Here is a 16,510-nt window from a genome sequence, read left to right as displayed (position 1 = left end):
TGGTTCGTGGTAACCCCTTCAACATCAACTAAGGCCTGAGGTTCCCGCATTGAAGCGCCGAAACTGGTAGCTACACAATAAATGAGATCATAAGGACAGCTGTAATCGTTTCATTTTTTTTACAGTAACGAGGGGCCGTGGTCCCTAAGACCTCCAGTCAAAAGGATGGCCGGCCGCGGTGGCCGAGCAGTTCTAGGCGCTTCAGTCCAGAACCGCGCGACTGCTACGGTCGCAGGTTCGAATCCTACCTCGGGCATGTATGTGTGTGATGTCCTAAGGTTAGTTAGGTTTAAGTAGTTCTAAGTTCTAGGGGACTGATGACCTCAGATGTTAAGTCCCATAGTTCTCAGAGCCAGTTGAACCATCAGAAGGATGGACATACTAAAATCAGTGACGTTGTTATTAGGTATTCAAGACCTCGCCTTTTTTCAGTGGCTTCAACACCGGATAAAACGTTGCTCAATATCTGGAGACATCAAGCTAATACCATGTAACACCGCCTATTTGCCTTGATTATGGCATAAATTCAGCGAGGAACAGAGTACTCAAATTTCCTCCGTATCCAACTGAAGAAACACTAATGAATAAATTCCGCAGCATGACGAAATTTAGGGTGATGTTGACATACGTTTGACCCACAGTTCCAGAGAGTCACAGACATGTTGTGTGTGTATAAGGAACGTATGCATATAGTACAATACACTTGTTGGTGGGTTGGTGATTCACATGTGTACGGAGTCCTTTAGACTCATAGTCATATGCAAGAGCAAGAAGACCACTTTTTGCTCCCTTTTGAAGGCAGCTCATATCAAGTAGTCTTCTGATGGTGTAAAGATGTGCAAGCTGTCACTCTAACTGCAACAGGAACTGCCGCCTCTTCTGATTTGAAGTCAGGCTTCGTGGGTGATGATGCAACCATATAACCATTGCAGCGATTCCACCAATGTCGATCATATTATACGGAGGTTGGAACTTTAATAGTGGCAACTATTTATTTACAGCTCGTACAAAATAGATACGTTTTTTCAAAGTTTTACTGACCTTCAGAGTAGTCACCAACATTGTGTATAAGCCGTTGCCATCCATGTGGAAGTCGCGGATACTCTTAGCAGTGCCAGTTGTGGTGACAGCTCGAGCGGCGCGGTCTATTGCCCGACGTTTCTGTAGCAGTTCTGAAGCGATTGCCGTGAAGTGTTTCCTTCAGTTTAGAAATCGAGTTGAACTCACGAGGGCTTAAGTCAGGGAGTGCAGTAGGTGGTATAGCACTTAGCACCCCATCAGTCAAACAAATCAGTAACAGCTTGCACTGTACGTGCTTTACCATTGTCCTGCAAAATGATGATCAGGTCCTGCAGAAAGTGTCATCACTTCTGTCTCTAAGCTGGTCGAATGATGTATTCCAAAAATGAACAGCATAGAGACAGAAGTGATGACACTTTCTGCAGGATCTGACCATCATTTTGCAGGACATGCAGAATGGATGGTAGATTTCGTATTTTCAGTGAAGACTGCACACTGCCCACAGTAAGAGACATAACGTAAAAGACATAACGTCTTTCTGATTTGATGGGGATGCATTTCAAATGGAAACCGCTTTAAACGAGGGATACATTCTGACAAAGCTTAGTTCCTCACTGGCGTTAAAGAAAATGCGAATTTGGAAGAATTCATTGCGGCCTTGAAGTAATTACGAGGATAGTTTTACAAAGGTTTCTAAGGCACTGTCAATCTTGCAACTGTTTTCAAGCCGTTTTCGAGACTGTTTGCCGTTTCAGTTGGAAGCATCCCTGTACACATGCAAATGTAACCGACCTACGTGCAGGGTAATTCCAGTTTTAATGACAAATATTTTTACATTAAAACTGTCCACAACATCTACATCAGTTTCCTCAAATGGTGTTTTCTTAACAACGTTGCAAAAGTGCTACAACATTTCAATCGACATATTTGTGTCAAAGGCTTTTATCCGATTGTGAAACTAGATAAGTTACGATTACATGGCCAATGAAGTGCGAAACTCTGTGAAATTTTCTGCGTCTGTCCATAAGCCGACAGTTTGTACCAAAAATAAACGTTATATTGCGTCTTCAGTGCCTCAAAAATATTTAGATAATACTGAAAATTTGTCTTGCTTGTGATCTATCTTGTTGAGAAATTTGAAGCATAAAACCAAGTCGTACGCAGCGTGGCTGCACCACTACTTAAATGTGACGCGTCCACAGATTCCCCCCCCCCCCCCTCTTCCACACGCCCAGACAGCGTGGCGTGGCAGTGGGGGAAGTGTGCCAGCCAGGCTGAGTGCTTTGGTACTCGGGTTCCAACCATGGCCTGCAATAAAAAAACGCATCACAAAGGAATTATACAAATTGGCTACAAATCGATATTCCTCTGGTATCGACGGAAAATGTGAAATTGTGAACTTTGACAGTCGTTGCATGAATGTGTGACGCTGCATTGCAATTTCATTACACAGCTGGCAAGGAAAGTAAACAGGGGATATGTCGATACCAGGGTGTAAAGTCTTTGCGAATTTCATTGTGGGTACTCATCTGGACAGTATCTATGTCATGCAGAAGCCCCATGGACAATATATGCAGATGTCTGGATTCGAGAGTGGACATATAGGTGGACTCAAAGAATCCAGCTGGAGAAACTTGTTTCTGTACATGGGCTATCGCCTGTTTTAGTCACACTTACAGCACGAATGGTTTGAAACTGGACACAGGTGGCCGAAACTAGTCACCATCAAGAAATAAAAATAAATGATACTTCTCAATGCAACTTATGACAAAGTACAACCATTTATTGCAATTATTTTTATTTATAAATTAATCATCTGCTAGCGCAGGCAATACAACACCTCATCAGGCAACTACAGTCTCACACCTCTGGAGCATCCGAGGAGGGCAGCAAACTGGAACGAAGAACAGCCGAGAGGAGATGTTCTGAACTTTTAAGGGGACCCGGAACGTCCTATAACTCCAATGTTAAATGTACATTTTCTTATGAGCTATTAACACCAGAATGATGAAACTTTTACAGTATAATATGACATATATTTAATACCATGTATCATATGGATTTTAATTTATTGGTGTTTTTTTGGGAAGATATTAATTATTTTGTTACCGAAAATAATTGGCACATTTTTTGGCACAGTATCTTGGAAATAAAATCTGTTATCAATTATGTATCACAAAAAGGCTATGATACAAGGTGAATATTGGCGCTGTTTACATTTCTTGAAAATTTTAAGTCTTTATCTCTAATAGTTTAGCAGAAAATGTTCCTTATATGGCAACAAAGTGAACTTGTGGAAAACGAGATTCAAAGTATCACTAACATTTCAGTGGAGTCCAGCACCATAAGAGGGGTTTTCACTGTCACTAGACATCTCCCCATCCAGCCTTCTTTTCACACCTTTCATTCTTTGTCTGGCTTGCCTCTCACACTCCTTTTCTTTCCTTTCAGCATCCCATTTCCTCTCATTGTCTATCGACATCATTGCACTCACCATGTACTTTCCGGGCATCACATCCGACTTCTGCAGCACATTTCACTTTATAATGTTACCTTTGTTGTACGTGGCAATGGCATCATATACTCCAAAATGATGAGTGTGAATTTCCACAAACACATTTTTTGGGATTCTGGTCCAAATTACATTATTCACACTCTCATTTTGATTTTGTGTACGTCCATGGAGATATTTCTTCAAAAGTTCAGTTGCAGAAAGATATCTGAAAATTGGTTTTATAGCCTTCGTGACAGTTTCTGGTAGACCGTGATGATGCTTGTATACACGTTCAGATCCCTGATATTTGTTGTACTTGCACCAGGAACTGGCCCTGTGGGCATAGTCCATGTAGTGGTTCCTCGTCAGTCGATAAGGTGTGGTAGTAAAGTGCCATTACAGCCTTTTCCATTGCATCAACACTGTGAGTATTTTGTCTTATTGCCAGTCCATAGTCTCTCTGCAATCTGTTGATTACCTCGTCTGTCAATCTTTTAGCTCCACCCAAAGGTTTTCCATCACTGAGTACTTGGCCTTTCATTGTGGTCTTCAGTCGACGCAGCCTTGTTCCCATACGTTTGTGAACGTGACCTATGCACTCCTGTTTAGTAATGGTAACATCATTTCCATAAGGTTTCAGCTCAGATACAGCAGCAAAAGACTTCGAATCACCATCACCCAGGAACTGTAGGTATCTGACCTTGTACCACAGAAGAGAGCGACTGGAAATGTCTTTCACACCGGAAACTTCCATGGCCCCACCAGACCCACTGTAATTCCTTCGACAGTTTTCTGCATGCTCATCCTTCACTGTTTTAGGGCACCTACAGTGCTTGGATTTAATTACAACATCTATAACTCTTGTAGTATCAGCGTTTGTTGCCGTTACTACCCCATTATGTGAAGTGTGCTCGCGCTTCTGCCACGTACCATCTATTGCGACAGTCAGGTCCCGAGGATTCTCAACATCTGGAATTTCTTCATTCACCGCCACAGCCTCCTCCATTGCTTCTTTCACGGGTTCTTGGGCAATATCTTCAACACAGGATCCAATAACCGAGTTATATTTTGAGAATTTCGTTGGTGGTGGTGGCAGACTCATTACAGCACAAAACATTTGACCAGCAGAGTATCCCTTACCGATTGACCTTAGAGCATAAACACATCTAATATTTACACCATAGTACTAGCTTTTCTCACTATCAGTTTCACCTTGGCCTATTTCGACATATTCTGAGTTCGAAAATGAAACACTATAATGACAACTAGTACAATGGAGACAGATTTCTGCTGCAAGTCCTATGTGTCGCTTGACATTTACTGACATACTCAATTTGCAACATTCCTTACACAATATTGAACTCTCAATCACCTTTGAGAACAATGAAATGTTAATTATTTCGTTCACATTATCCCCACTACACTTCTCCAATAAACTGCAGTATTTTTCAGTTGATCCATGCAACTCCTTTCTTGTGCTAGAGAGAGGAGTAGATCTCACTTCATGAATAACCTCACTATTTTCAGAATCATTTCCCAAGGTCGGAGAAATTGTCACAGTTCCACTAGTGTACCTCGGAGGAGGCTTCTTCCACTTGTAAACTCTGTTACTAAATCGAGGCATATTTGATAAGTTCCAGTTACGCAATAGAAATAAAACACAAATCGTGCAATAGCCACCAAATGCTCAATGTAAACAACAGTATCCAAAGATTACAATACGTGGACAAAACAATTGCCTATCAAATGGTGTTGCCAACATAATATAAAGTCTTTGGAAAGACCGGAAGTTTTCAAAAACGATGTTTTCAATGAACATGTATCCATGGAAATTCAATGTCGCGACATGCCCTCTACAGCACATTATTGAAAATAATATTTTCAATACTTGGAGCTGAGAAAGATCTGTAGTATTTTAATTTTCAATATACTGAAAACCCAAAATTTCATGAAGTATAGGTCCCAGGTTTACTTAACATTCAGTAAATGATACTGGGACAACGTGTTGTACCCATAGTATATTTAATCTGCTGGCTCATAGCATTTGAATTTGTCTAGCCCGAAGTGCCGTTGCAAATTTATTGACTAGCTCTAAAAATTCAACAGCGAGAAATACTGTTATATTCCCGAGAGCGCAGTTACTTAATGTCGAGTTGGATATGTAAGGCTAACTCATCGAGTGACCTCAATAAAGAGTACATACGAATGTATTTGATTTTTATATAGATTCATATAAACTGACAGGCGTGTTAGTCACGTTAAGCTTGTGCAGCATATGTCTTATTTAGATCCGAAATAAAAGCACCTAAAATATTAAGTGGATTATTAGTAACCTAACCGTTGATTTTGTATACCAGTTTTGCAGGTGTCTTAAAAGCTTTAGTTTATTTTTGGGGTGAATTTGGCTAACAGCTTAGAAACGCATGATGCTAGAACATCGCCTGTTTTCGACAATTCACACATGTCGCTATTTGTTTCTGTGGTAAACTACAGTAATATTCAAAATTTTCACGTCTTTATTTATCACATTTCATAATAAATTTTGACTTCCTTATACAATAAATGTCGCGTCTCAAAATTCAAAAATTGAATAAATAACCAGAAAAGCCAGCTAAAGTTGGAAAAAAAATTTAAGAAAGGTCACACACAAACACACACACACGGCATCACATAGAAATAAAATTATCTGATCAAAAGAATCCGGATGCAACTACATAGTGCGGAACTGGGCACTAGATGTCAGTAGAGGCGGACCCGCCGGTATAAAAGGTGGCCGGGAGTACTGTGTTGTCCAACAGGAATGTCCCGAAAACCTTGGTCGGAACCGGAGGACTGGAACCATATTGATTTCTTTCTGAGACAATGCCCTTCAATGAGAACATTCTCGCCGCCAAACGTTAAAATTTGTGTGTGTGTGTATGTGTGTGGGGAGGGTGGGTGTGTTGTACAAGTGTGTGTATACAGGGTGTTTCAAAAATAATATACGTGTTATAAAGTATAGTTTTGTCGATCGCTGCGCCTCGGCTCGACTATTGGAGAAACGAATATATATACTAGTTTATATTACTAGTCGCTAGATGTCAGTTGCCTTCTGTTTTGCTTCGTAACCATCATGTTTTAAAATGGTTACTCCGCAGCAGAAATCATTTTGTGTTCTCGAGTTTGCGAAGTGCAATTCCGTGATTACAGTGCAAAGACGTTTCAGGTTGAGGTACCAAATCGATCCTCCGAATGGAAGGAACATTCGCAGTTAGTACCGACAGTTTCTACGTACAGGATGTGTATGAAAAGGAAACTGTCCTGGTCGCCCTCGTGTTCCTGAAGAAAACGTTGCACGAATCCAAACCGCTTTCCAACGTAGTCCGTCAAAATCAACTCGTCGTGCCAGTCGGGAGTTACAACTGCCTACAACACCAATTTGGCGTGTTTTGAGACGTCGATTGGTTATGAAAACGTACAAGTTACAGCTGTTACAGGCTCTGCGTCCTGATGACAAACGCAAACGTGTGACTTTCTGTAACGAGATTCTTGATGCTATTGACAATGATAACACTTTCGCACAACGCATTGTGTTCAGTGATGAAGCGACTTTCCATGTTCGAATTTGTGGCCTACAGAACCCACATGCAGCCATTGAACATGTACGAGGAAGCCCAAAGTCAATGTGTATTGGGTGGTATCCCGATCATCTGTTTACAGCCCATTCTTCTTTGAGAACTGTTAACATTGCAGCGCGTCAGCAATCGTGAATAATTTAATGATTGTAAAGAATCCGCCTCGATTGCAAATACAAACCGGATGTTGACATAGGTTTCGGCGTGGATAACCACGCCTTCTTCGGAACACACTAAAACCACAAACTGCCTAAAGAGGCATGGTCCAATATTAATACAGAACGCCAAAAAGGGCAAAAGACTCGCATAAAACGTAAAATAAACGGTACGTGTGTACCATGTCAATAGCTGTACTTTGCTCAAACGTCAATTTACCTGAGAGCCCGCGGCCCATCGAACGTTGGCTGGGGTGAGGAATCACACTTCTGACGTTTGAGCTAAGTACAGCTATTGACATGGTAAATACGTACCGTTTATTTTACATTTTATGTGAGTCTTTTGCCCTTTTGGGCGTTCTGTATTAATTTTGGACCATGCCTCTTTAGGTAGTTTGTGGTTTTAGTGTGTTCCGAAGAAGGCGTGGTTATCTGCGCCGAAACCTAGGTCAACATCCGGTTTCTATTTGGAATCGAGGCGGATTCTTTATAATCATTCCATTTTTCTTGGATGGAAACACGATTAACGGTCAGCAGTATCTCGCTATATTACAAAACTGATTGTTTCCGAGGCTGCACCAAGACAACCTAATTTTTCAACAAGACGGGGGTTCGCCAAGTGCGTGAATATCTGAATGAGACTCTACCGAACCGTTGGATTGGTCGTCAAGGAGCTGGCGAGTTAGCATGTCTCAGCTGGGCTCCACGGTCACCGGATTTGACACCCTCTGACTTCCTCCTGTGGGGTTTCGTTAAAGACAACGTTCATGTACCACCACTCTCACAGGACTTGGAAGAGTTGAAGAACCGGATCTGTACTGCCATAACGCCAGTGACGAATGACATGCTTGCCCGAGTATGGGAGGAATTTGAGTATCGATGTGATATTGTTCGTGTCACTGATGGAGGATATATTTAACATCTGTAATCTGAACTTGAGAGATTCGTAAACATGTGTGTAAAGTTTCATATTTGTATGTCTTAAAGTTTAATAAATATTGTTGTTGTTGTTGTTGTGGTCTTCAATCCTGAGACTGGTTTGATGCAGCTCTCCATGCTACTCTATCCTATACAAGCTTCTTCATCTCCCAGTACCTACTGCAGCCTACACCCTTCTGAATCTGCTTAGTGTATTCATCTCTTGGTCTCCCTCTACGATTTTTACCCTCCACGCTGCCGTCCAGTACTAAATTGGTGATCCCTTAACGTCTCAGAACATGTCCTACCAACCGATCCCTTCTTCTAGTCAAGTTGTGCCACAAGCTCCTCTTCTCCCCAATTCTATTCAATACCTCCTCATTAGTTACGTGATCTACCCATCTAATCTTCAGCATTCTTCTGTAGCACCACATTTCGAAAGCTTCTATTCTCTTGTTGTCTAAACTATTTATCGTCCACGTTTCACTTCCATACATGGGTACACTCCATACAAATACTTTCAGAAACGACTTCCTGACATTTTAAATCTATACTCGATGTTAACAAATATTTCTTCTTCAGAAACGCTTTCCTTGCCATTGCCATTCTACATTTTATATCCTCTCTACTTCCACCATCATCAGTTATTTTGCTCCCCAAATAGCAAAACTCCTTTACTACTTTAAGTGTCTCATTTGCTAATCTAATTCCTTCAGCATCACCCGACTTGATTCGACTACACTCCATTATCCTCGTTTTGCTTTTGTTGATGTTCATTTTATACCCTCCTTTCAAGACACTGTCCATTCCGTTCAGCTGCTCTTCCAAGTCCTTTGCTGTCTCTGACAGAATTACAATGTCATCGGCGAACCTCAAAGTTGTTATTTCTTCTCCATTGATTTTAATACCTACTCCGAACTTCTCTTTTGTTTCCTTTATTGCTTGTCAATATACAGATTGAATAAATCGGGGATAGGCTACAACCCTGTCTCACTCCCTTCGCAACCAGCGCTTCCCTTTCATACCCCACGACTCTTATAATTGTCATCTGGTTTCTGTACAAATTGTAAATTGCCTTTCGCTCCCTGTATTTTACCCCTGCCACTTTCAGAATTTGAAAATATTATGCATTCGAAATACGTATATTCATTTTGAAACACCCTGTATTACTGAATGGAGTGAAGGTGTATGCCGAAACTGGTAACCCCTCCCATTTATTGGCAGTTGGGATTCCCCATCTGTCCACTGCCAGCTTGGCTGAAGAGAACTGCGCTCTTGAGTAGGCCAGATCTCAAACAGCCCGCTCCACTACTAGAAGTGGAGAACGAGAGGAGTTTTAAAAAATGGGTCCTCAGTAGGAAAGCTATACCAGCAGAACAACTCAAGCAGCCCACGTATACTGTTGGTGCTCGACTGTGAAGTGGAAACGCGAAGGAACAGCCACAGCTGTTGTGCCTTATACGCCCTTTAAAGTGGATTCGCACTGTTTAAAATATGTCCAGCATATGTAAACAGTATGTATGGAAGTGAAACGTGGACAATAAATAGTTGGAAAAAGAAGAGAATAGAAGCTTTCGAAATGTGGTGCTACAGAAGAATGTTGAAGATTAGGTGGGTAGATCACGTAACTAATGAGGAGGTATTGAATAGGATTGGGGAGAAGTTTGTGGCACAACTTGACTAGAAGAAGGGATCGGTTGGTAGGACATGTTCTGAGGCATCAAGGGATCACAAATTTAGCATTTGAGGGCAGCGTGGAGGATAAAAATCGTAGAGGGAGACCAAGAGATGAATACACTAAGCAGATTCAGAAGGTTGTAGGTTGCAATAGGTACTGGGAGACGAAGGAGCTTGTATAGGATAGAGTAGCATGGAGAGCTGCATCAAACCAGTCTAAGGACTGAAGACCACAACAACAACAACATGTAAACAGTTGTGCTATCATGTACTGTGTTTGTATGATGCAACAAGCAACTGTAAGTAATGTACTTATTGACATAGCCTGTTGCAAAAAAAAAAAAAAAAAAAAATGGCTCTGAGCACTATGGGACTTAACATCTGAGGTCATCAGTCCCCTAGAACTTAGAACTACTTAAACCTAACCAACCTAATGCCCGAGGCAGGATTCGAACCTGCGACCGCAGCGGTCGCGCGTAGCCTGTTGCACAAGGACCTTTATGTTTTTAAATATTTTAGCGATGACTATCCTTTTATAAAGAACTGTCTTTATCGGCTTAACATGTTGTGCATAAGTTCATCGTAAAATAAACATGTCTTACAACAAGAGGTTTTAAGACCTGAAGATGACGGCATAGTCTGTTGAAACCCGGTTGGCTCAGATCAAAAAATATTTCATGCGATCTTGGCTGTTGAATGGTTTTTAACGACAGCTAAATTAAGATGAGATGTACACCTACTGAAGGAGAGGAACTTTGCACTGCAGAGAGTGGTTGTAAAGAATCGCACACAGCTAGAAGGCCGTACACAGCTAGAAGGAATAAGTCATGAGTTCCAAAGTGCTACAAGCTGTCCGACTAGCACGACGACTGTGTGTAGGGAGTTAAAAAAGAAAGTGGTACAAAGGTCGAGCAACTGCTCGAACATCATTCCAGTCAAAGCTAAGCGACGCTGGAAGTGGTATAAAGAGTGGAGTCACTGGACAGTGGATGACTGGAAACTAGTGATAAGGCATGATGAATCACGCTGTGCCATGCGACATCCCGATGGAAGTGTTTGGGTTTGGCTAATGCCTGAAGAGTCTTACCTGCAATCATGAGCAGTATCATCAGCGAAATACGGAGGAGGTGGTGATACGGTGTGGAGGTGACTTTCGTGGTTGGAGTGTGGTCCCTTTGTTGCACTGAATGAGTACGGAGAACATTACATTTTGTAGCACTGTGTACTGCGTGCAGTAGGGGAGCAGTTCGGAGACGGTTTTGTTTGCATCAATATGGCGTTTCACCCTGTCGTAAAACGGAATCTGTGAGGCAATGGTTTGTGAGCTGTAACATTGCCGACCTGAACCAAAGAGAACACTTTTGGGATGAGTTAGACAGTCGACGTTGTTCCAGACGCCAGCACCCGACATCAGTAGCTTCTCTGGTTTCGGTTCTTCAGGAAGAATGAGCTGCCATTCCTCCACAGACATTCAGACACTTCTTTGATAGTGTCCTGAGCAGAGATGAAACTGCCGTAAAGGCGAAGGGAGGACGCAACCCATATTAATGCTCGCTACTGGGTGTCCGGATTCTTTTGACCAGGTTGTGTACACTTTTAAACATTTTGAAGGACAAAATTCTTCCGTTTTTATTTCTCGTGCAATATTTTTTATCTTCGTTCATCTCTAGGCAAACTAAGATATTAATCGCACATAACCATTTGCCACATCTTACGGACTAGTAATGTACCGGCCGCGTGCGACTGTAATAATTGATATGTTTATGCGAGTAAAACGTAAAAAATTAGTCATCCTGTCGTCTGCAGATTGACAGTGCTAGAAATGTCGAAATGTGTATTCATTGAATGGGTTGACTTACAGTATACTAACACAGTCGTAAATTTACATTGAATTGTAAAATATGGCCATGGGAGATCATTTTGGGTTCCAGAGAATTGTTGGAACACGAGAGGAAGTACTGACTCTTCGAATTATCTCAAAACATTCACTGGAGAAAGGAAAACCCACATTTTTAGCATTCGTAGATTTACGTAGAACTTTTGACATTATTATCTCTAATACACTCTTTGAAATTCTGTACCTGTTGCGGGTGAAATGCACGGAGGAAAGATTTATTTACAACTCGTAAAGGAGCAAGACTGCAGTAAAATAGTCGAAAGCCATGGAAGGGGAGCAGAATTTGAGAAAGGATTGAGACAGTGTTGTAGCCTCTCACCAGTGTTATTCAATCTGTGTACTGAGCAAACAGTAAAGGGAAGCAAGAAGAAATTTAGAACTGAAGAGGAAATGAAAACCTTCAGTTCTGCCGATAGCGTAATTCCATCAGAAACGGCAAAAAAGTTCAAGATCATATGGTCGGAATGGATGGATGGCATCTTGGAAGGAAGTCATAAGATGAAAGTCAGCGTCAGTAAAACAAACGTTGTGGAATGTGGTAGGATCAATTCCATGTAATGATGATATTAGATTACTAATGATCCACTAAAAGTATTTGATGGGTATTGCTGTTTGGAATGGAAAATAGCTGTAGATGATCGAAATAGGGAGGATATAAAGTACAGACAATGGAAGAAAAGCTTTCCTGATAGAGCTAAATTTTTTGACATAAAATATAACGTTTAATGTTAGGAAGTCTTTTCTGAAGGTATTTGTATTGGTGAAGCAAGCTTGAGGGGCGCCGGGGAGGGGAATGGGGATTAGCTCCATAGCCCCCACCCCCAGAACAATAACTGCTTCTTCTTGATCTGAGAAAACAAAAGGTGCTTTGTAACATACCTTTCAGAGTGAACAGCCTCAGAAATTTTCTGTATATTTTAGTTGATTTTATAATAGATTAAGGAAGCACCTTCGTCTTCGTTCACTCTAAAGGTTTTGGGACAGTGATACAGAATTTCTATAACGTTAGCCCCATGGTTCGACTCTGACTGAAGGGAAATGTGGACAATAAGCATTTTGGGCAAGAAGAGAATAGAAATTTCTTGGTCAAATAACTAAGGAGATACTGCTCGGAATCGGGGAAGAAAATATAAATGTAGCACTGTGTGACTAAAAGAATGGCTCGGTTGATAGGACGCATCAGAGATACCAAGGAATGTTCAATATGGCGATGAAAGGAAGTTGGTTTATGAGGCGTGGGGAGGGGACGGGGGGGGAGGGGGGGGTTAAAACTGTAGTGAGCGACCAACGTTTCAGTACGGTAAGCAGATTTAAGTGGATGCGATGCTGGTTGCAGTAGCTATGCAGACATAGAGAGCATTGCCCAGGATAGACTGTTGGGGAGATCTGCGTGAAACTTAGTTACGGAATTAAGACCACGACAACAGCAACACTATCGGAAAAGTTTGTCATGTTGCATTACTCCTGCATTACACTATGTCTCGATATTGTTTAATATGTAAAGTACTTCTTGGCAGTAAAATTGTAATCAGACCATTGTGAGACTTTTCCACAGACAGTACCGGTAACTCTTCCTCATTTTATAAGAATTTCTCGTTGTACCTGTAATAACAAGAGTGGTTCAGCACTATAGTAATGAATCATAAAAGGAAGGCGAGTAAGTGCTGTAATTTCGCTTTTTGCGTATCGTTTAATCGAACACCGCTTTACCTAAGTCAGGTGACAATCGCAACCTGATGTTGACTATATGCGGGATAAAATATGCTGACATTTCAACTCGCATTTGGAATAAAGGTATTTCACCTTTTACATACACTCCTGGAAATTGAAATAAGAACACCGTGAATTCATTGTCCCAGGAAGGGGAAACTTTATTGACACATTCCTGGGGTCAGATACATCATATGATCACACTGACAGAACCACAGGCACATAGACACAGGCAACAGAGCATGCACAATGTCGACACTAGTACAGTGTATATCCACCTTTCGCAGCAATGCAGGCTGCTATTCTCCCATGGAGACGATCGTAGAGATGCTGGATGTAGTCCTGTGGAACGGCTTGCCATGCCATTTCCACCTGGCGCCTCAGTTGGACCAGCGTTCGTGCTGGACGTGCAGACCGCGTGAGACGACGCTTCATCCAGTCCCAAACATGCTCAATGGGGGACAGATCCGGAGATCTTGCTGGCCAGGGTAGTTGACTTACACCTTCTAGAGCACGTTGGGTGGCACGGGATACATGCGGACGTGCGTTGTCCTGTTGGAACAACAAGTTCCCTTGCCGGTCTAGGAATGGTAGAACGATGGGTTAGATGACGGTTTGGATGTACCGTGCACTATTCAGTGTCCCCTCGACGATCACCAGTGGTGTACGGCCAGTGTAGGAGATCGCTCCCCACACCATGATGCCGGGTGTTGGCCCTGTGTGCCTCGGTCGTATGCAGTCCTGATTGTGGCGCTCACCTGCACGGCGCCAAACACGCATACGACCATCATTGGCACCAAGGCAGAAGCGACTCTCATCGCTGAAGACGACACGTCTCCATTCGTCCCTCCATTCACGCCTGTCGCGACACCACTGGAGGCGGGCTGCACGATGTTGGGGCGTGAGCGGAAGACGGCCTAACGGTGTGCAGGACCGTAGCCCAGCTTCATGGAGACGGTTGCGAATGGTCCTCGCCGATACCCCAGGAGCAACAGTGTCCCTAATTTGCTGGGAAGTGGCGGTGCGGTCCCCTACGGCACTGCGTAGGATCCTACGGTCTTGGCGTGCATCCGTGCGTCGCTGCGGTCCGGTCCCAGGTCGACGGGCATGTGCACCTTCCGCCGACCACTGGCGACAACATCGATGTACTGTGGAGACCTCACGCCCCACGTGTTGAGCAATTCGGCGGTACGTCCACCCGGCCTCCTGCATGCCCACTATACGCCCTCGCTCAAAGTCCGTCAACTGCACATACGGTTCACGTCCACGCTGTCGCGGCATGCTACCAGTGTTAAAGACTGCGATGGAGCTCCGTATGCCACGGCAAACTGGCAGACACTGACGGCGGCGGTGCACAAATGCTGCGCAGCTAGCGCCATTCGACGGCCAACACCGCGGTTCCTGGTGTGTCCGCTGTGCCGTGCGTGTGATCATTGCTTGTACAGCCCTCTCGCAGTGTCCGGAGCAAGTATGGTGGGTCTGACACACCGGTGTCAATGTGTTCTTTTTTCCATTTCCAGGAGTGTATTACGATGACGCAGTGTGACCACAGTTCCTCTTCCTTGTTAAGATAGCGGAGCTGACAGCCAGTGCTCCCTGTTTTGTTAGTTGACTGAATCATTTTTGACATGTTGGCTCCAGGACCACGAGCCGTATCAGTTGAAGTATACTTCCCATCTTATCTTTGACTCCGTAACCTAGCAACGAGTGCTGCGGCATCCCGCCAGAGTGCAGCACTTGCACTCACCCCCCACCCCACCCCACCCCCTCCCAACTCCCCCCCCCCCCCCTCCGCCCCTGCCAGCCATTACATCGGTGTCCGCAAAAGCTCGCTCGTGCAAGGGGACTGCACCTACTCGTAAATCAGCGATTTCGTCCATATGAAAGTGACAAAAGTGGGAAATACAGATGACCAAGTGTCATCAGGAATAACATTTTTCGCGCGGTTCGGGCGAAGCATGAGCCATCTGTGTTAGCTTTGTTTTCAGGAAGCGTTGGACGCAGCGGCAAGATTACCGAACCATAAGTCGCGATAGTTGTGTCGAACCCCTGCGTGGGAACGATTTTCGTATTTCAAATTTTTACGTTACTTCACTGCAAAGAACGGAAGTAATGCTTGGTATAATATGTTCATTAACGTTTTCTTAAAAGGCATCAAAACTAAAGGAAAAAGAAAATTTGGGATTATGAATAAATTTCCAGGGAGATTGTAAGGCGTACATTTAGAATTTCACAGTTGACGATTTACACGTGTTGCAGTAATATTCATCGTAAAAACAGGGGAGTCAACTAAATACCAAGGAAGTACAATTACGGACAACTTAAACTGGAACAATCACATAAATAATTTTGTGAGGAAGGCAAACCAGAGATTGTGTTTTATTGGCAGAACACTCAGAAGATGCAACAGGTGTACCAGGGAGACTGCCTACACTACGCTTGTCCGTCTTCTTCTGGAGTACTGCTATGTGGTATGGGATCCTTACCAGACAGGATTGACGGAGAACATCGAAAAAGTCTAAAGAAGCTCTGCTCGTTTGTATTATCGAGAAATAGAGGAGAAAGTGTCACGTATGTGTTAAGTGAGTTGGGGTAGACATCATTAAAACAAAGGCATTTTTCCTTGAGGCGGGATCTATTCCCGGAATTTCAGTCACCGGCTTTCTTCTGTGAATGCGAAAATATTTTATTCCCGCAAAACTACATAGGGAGCAATGATCATCGTGATGGAAAACTAAAAATTAGAGGAGCTCGTACAGGAAGATTTACGCCCCGTTAGATTGTGGAACGATAGAGAAATTGTCTGCATGTTGTTTAAAGAATCCACTGCCAGGAACCTAAGTATGTATTGCAGTAATTTTCTTGGCATCTTGCACACAACATAAATGCGGCATTTTTAAAGTTTCATGATTGTTTTAAGTTTTTCGTAAAAAAACAAACTTGATTTGTATTCATAAAAGGTTCTCCTTCATCGGACAGTTTGGCAGAAAATCAGGAGTAACGCCTCATTTTGTCAAATATTAGC

Source organism: Schistocerca piceifrons, chromosome 6 (assembly GCF_021461385.2).
Source record: "Schistocerca piceifrons isolate TAMUIC-IGC-003096 chromosome 6, iqSchPice1.1, whole genome shotgun sequence".
NCBI lineage: Eukaryota > Metazoa > Arthropoda > Insecta > Orthoptera > Acrididae > Schistocerca > Schistocerca piceifrons.
The sequence above is the reverse complement of the archived record's forward strand: the minus strand, read 5'-3'. Positions refer to the sequence as shown.